The 5298-nt window shown below is 39.4% G+C and overlaps 1 pseudogene; it reads right to left on the bottom strand.

Moving 5' to 3' along the window:
* Positions 1 to 2413: 2413 nt before the first annotated feature.
* LOC107575610 (NACHT, LRR and PYD domains-containing protein 12-like) overlaps positions 2414 to 5298 on the bottom strand; it is an 11259-nt pseudogene continuing 8374 nt past the window's right edge.

Consider the following 5298-nt stretch of genomic DNA (forward strand, 5'->3'; position numbering starts at 1 on the left):
TATCGTCACCGCAGCACACTGCATGTGAAGATGACGCTACACTTCCAGCAGACCCAGCGTTCAAAAGAAAGAGAGGTATGAAAATTCTTTTTAGATAATTTTGTGATTATGGCTGACTGACAAGTACATATGTACAAGCTTATGTTCATAACACATGTCGAGTAAGACGGGGCAAGATGTCCCTCCACTCTCACCCTAATTTTCTTGATCATAGACAGCATTTTTAATTTCATCTGATTTCAACATTTATGAGATTTATTCATATGTGTGGTTTTATCATAATCTAAATGTTTGCTACTATGGAAGACCAATGGTTCATTTTAATAAAACTCAAAGTCAGATTAACTAAATTTCACAATATAAAAATTAGGTTGTTACAATTTTTACAGATGTTCCTGTTTTTGATAATGAACATAAACTTACATCTGCATCCAAACTCAAGCTACTGTCAAATGTGCATTTCTACGAGACAAGCAAATGTAATATTATTAATATTGCAGCCTGCACTGCAAACTGTGCTGAAGATGCGTGTCAAAGTCAGGAACACAAACCTGCTTCATGATTTATATATCACTCATTACAACATGCAGAGACTAAAAAATAAATTTTTTTCTATGAAGATATTAATTTTGTTAAGGAAAATGAGTGGAAAAGTGTAAAGTATTTAGAAACGTAAAGTGTTTGTCATGTTCTGACCATAAAGAGTAGTTTAAAACCACAGTTAACAGTCTGGTTTCTACAACTTTCCCTTAGGAGCAAAAATCCGCCTTTAAACTTGAAAGAAATACAGATTTGAAATGTATTGTGATAATTATCGATATCGACTGAAATGAACAATTTTAGCGTGATCAATTTTTAGGCCATATTGCCCAGCCCTAATACATCTCATTAATTTAAACAATATGTTTTATTTGTGAACTGATGTTCAGCTGTTCTTTTAATAGTCAACTTTTGTTCATTCATCAGCCATCAAAGCTCAGTAAACACTGGTCACAGACATGAAGATGTACCTTCAGTTCCACCGAGCTGATTGCTCACTTAAACCCCCACAGATCATGTTTTCAAGCCGTCTTCAGTTTGATTTTGACTTGACATAAAGTGGTGATTTCTAAATGGGTGAGCAGTTTGTTTACTTTTTTTACATGTTTGTCATTATTATTACAAATATCCAAATATCTTATTACAAGCAATGTTACGTTGTATTAAATAGAAAGTCTATTGAATCTATAAATAATGGAGCATTTTTTTGTTTGGAGCTCCTAATCTATTCAAAGTACATTGTCTTTTTACAAACTGTTTTAAAAAATGTGTTGAAGTCAGTTTACTACTTTAATAACTTTACAAAAAGGATAAAATGGGTGTGAGTTCGATCCCCACGATGACTATAAACTGGTTGTGTGTTTGGTGGACCCCAGATATACACTATACCTGAAATGACCCCACAAGTAACCACACGTGTTCTGGGTGGTTGCTAAGGTACTCAGGGTGGTTTCTAGGGTGTTGCTATGCAGTTGCTAGGGTGCTCGGGGTGATTGCTTGGGAGTTGTTATGTAGTTGCCAGGGCACTTGGGTGGTTGCTATGCAGTTGATAACATGTTCTGGTTGGTTGCTATGTGGTTGCCAAGGTACACAACATGGTTGCTAGGGTGTTGCTGTGTAGTTGCTAGAGTACATGGGGTGGTTGCTAGTAGGGCTGTGTATCACCAGTAAAGTAATTTCACCTCAGCAGAATTCATTAAAACAGCTGTTTATTAAACACTGCATACTGTAGGACCACTGCTGACTGTAGGCAGAGCAGACGGTTGATCTCTGCATTATGAAGAGCCTCCAGAACTGTATAATATCAGTAATGGTGTAGGGTTCACATTTCAACACTGGGCACTCTTGACCAGGTACAATATTATGATTGTTTGCATCTTGTATAAAAAAACAGAAGAGTCACCCCAGCAGTAGCTCATTATCATTTAAAGAAACACGGCTCGCTGTGAACAGAGCTGTTTTTGACAAGGTAAAAAGGATGTTGTTTTACACGACCATTGAGGAATTTAACCAAAGTATGTTGGAGACATTTCATGAAGACCATAAAGAATTATACCAACTTGTTGAAAATGGGCATCCCATGTCCCCTTTAAAGTTAGGGCTTTTTTGTTCCTTCATTTACAAGCTGTTAATGTTTGCAACATAAGTTATAATTTTGAATATGTTTGTTTCTACCTTTTATGGAAGCTGTAGGGAGGAGGCTGCTATTTTTATTGTGTTTTTACTGTTTTGTGGCCAGTTAGGGGGTGAGTTAAAGTACTGTTTTGTCTGAGCAGTCTAGTTAAGATTTTTCTCCTCAGACTAGTGCCCTTTAAATCTTAAATATTGTTGCATCCTCTAAAAACTCCTAGACTCATATAGATATACCCAGAGACACTGAAAAGTTTAAACCATAAAACCTAAAAACTCTTCCTGCTCGACATACTTGAATTTGTCCAGTGAGCAGTTTGGATCCTCCAGTTTTTCAGAGAGCAGCTTGACTCCTGAATCTCCGGGGTGATTATAGCTTAGATCCAGCTCTCTCAAATGTAAGGGGTTTGAAGTCAGAGCTGAAGACACATAACAACATCCCTCCTCTGTCACCATACAGCCAGACAACCTACAAAAACACAGCAACAGTCCACATCACATTAGTTTGTTTGTTCTGTATATCACATTATGTGTTGTATCCTTTTTGTATTGAACTGATTATTCAATAAAAATTGTTGAGCACATTTGTTATCATTCTGATCTTGTCAGTCAGGTCAAATGTGTAATATTCACAGAGACAGAACAGACTTTATGAATATGTGCAATTAGCTTGTTTGTGTACTGAAAATCAGATTATTTTATTTGAAAGATGACAGAGCAATGCGCTGAGGAGGTAGAAGCATAGAAACCTATGCTATTCACACAAGCCTCATTCATACTAATGTGCTCATATGAGGACATCCTCAGACCTCAGCATTAGATCTCAGTCATTTGACTGGTCAGGCTGGTTCAAGCATCCCTTCTAGCTGCAAATGACCATATTTAATTTCTGGATAATGATTTGATGTCATTTTTGTGCTTAATTCCATTTATGAGGGTGGCATATTTACTCAACTTCTAATAGGGTATTTTCACACCTAGTTTGTTTTAACCCTCCAAATGCTCTCAGATCCTCCCCCAGCCTAAAGCGACCCAAAAGCGAACCTTACTTAGGGCCCATTTTATTTTTTCCCAAATTCCGTTTTTTCCATTTTAATTTTTCTAGACTCTGTTTTAATGGTTAAATGAATAAATATGAATAAAAAAAACATGTCTAATTAATTGAAATCATTAAACTTACACAATTTAACAGCAATTTATTAAAAGTTTAACAAAAATTACGTTTTTTTTTCTCAAATTCAGTTAATTTTTTTTTTACCAAATTCTGTGTTTTCCATTAATTTTCTGGATTCCATTTGAATGGTTTCATTAAATTGTAATAATCAAAATCATCTCTAATTAACTGATTTTATAAAAAAATATTTAATTCATTATTATAATTTTTTTTTCAGAAATACTGTGTTGTGTATCTACATTTTTCTGGTAAATAAATTATTTTTGTATATGATATGACGATAGTTTTTCTTTACATTTATGTAATCTACGGCTAGCTGTGCATTAAATAATTTGACATGACATGGAGGCAACAAACCCAACATGCAGCGGAGATCTAGCATTCTGCCCGCTTTGAATCAGACACAGAGAAGAAGTAGTGCTGTGAGATCACATTTATTTGAATGCATGAATTATAACAGTTTTGAAATAATTAACGAGAGAGAGAGAGATTAAAGTCGTGTGTGTGAATTGCACTCTGCAAACAGTGAAGCTGTGAGTTTGGTTACTTCAAAAACAGTGATTTTACCCCCTAGATGCCAAGAAATATAATGTAGCAATTCAGTATCGAAGCCATTATACACTGAACAAAATTATAAATGCAACACTTTTGTTTTTGCCCCCATTTTTCATGAGCTGAACTCAAAGATCTAAGACTTTTTCTATGTACACAAAAGGCCTATTTCTCTCAAATATTGTTCACAAATCTGTCTAAATCTGTGTTAGTGAGCACTTCTCCTTTGCCGAGATAATCCATCCACCTCACAGGTGTGGCATATCAAGACGCTGATTAGACAGCATGATTATTGCACAGGTGTGCCTTAGGCTGGCCACAATAAAAGGCCACTCTAAAATGTGCAGTTTTATCTGTGTGCAATGCCACAGATGTCGCAAGTTTTGAGAGAGCGTGCAATTGGCATGCTGACTGCAGGAATGTCCACCAGAGCTGTTGCCCGTGAACTGAATGTTCTCCTGAGATCACTTGCTGTAGTGCTGAAGAAAACCAAGAAAAGGACTGTGTTCTCTTTTGAGTCCATTATACTGTGAACACCATAAGGACTCTGTCAGTCCTGTGTACCTGTGTCATGTGTTTCTCTCCCCATGTGCCTTCCTTTACCCAGTTTCTCCCATGTTTATTATGTTTATTGATTCCAAGTGTGTCTCGTTTAGTTCCTGTACTTAAGCCTTGTGTTTCCTGAGTCCTGCGTTCAGTCTTAAATGTCTACCCCGTGTGCTACTTGTTCCTTGAGAAATCAAGTGTATTATGCTTCTGGATTCCCTCCGTCTCCGCGCTCCTTCGTCTCCTTGCTCCGACACAGTAGGCACACCGTGACAGAAGACTGGACCGAAAACAGTAAGCGGCGCCCCTTCTCCTAGTTTTGGTTTCCTTTTTGAAAGTGTTTTGTGTGAAAGTGTTTTGGCTCCAGTCCCCAAGTAAAGCCCAGAGAGGGCCGCTGTTCCCACGTCTGGCCCCGAGAGGGCCACAGTTCCGGAGTCAAGCCCAGGGAGGGCCGCTGTTTTCACATCCGGCCCACAGAGGGCCTCAAAAGCCGATATTCTCCCCAAGGATTTTTGGGGGGGGGGGGTTATAGGAATCCGGCTGTAGAGGCCAGGCTGAGTGCCGAGGCCAGGCCCCCTGAACTGTCTGCTCCGCCATGGCCCCCTGAACTGCCTGCTCCACCATGGCTTCCTAGTCTGCCTGCTCCGCCATGGCTTCCTAGTCTGCCTGCTCCGCCCTGGCTTCCTAGGCTGCCTACTCCGCCATGGCGCCCCGAACTGCCTGAACCACCATGGGTCCCAGAACGGGTACCATTCTGGAGGCCTGCCGTCCAGAGGGGCCTCCAGAGCGCCCACCCCCCCTCCCCGTTGGATGTTGTGTGGTGCGTGGACGCGCCTTCCGGGAGGGGGGGGGGGGGG

Source organism: Sinocyclocheilus grahami, unplaced genomic scaffold (genome assembly GCF_001515645.1).
Source record: "Sinocyclocheilus grahami isolate Dianchi unplaced genomic scaffold, SAMN03320097.WGS_v1.1 scaffold2753.1, whole genome shotgun sequence".
NCBI lineage: Eukaryota > Metazoa > Chordata > Actinopteri > Cypriniformes > Cyprinidae > Sinocyclocheilus > Sinocyclocheilus grahami.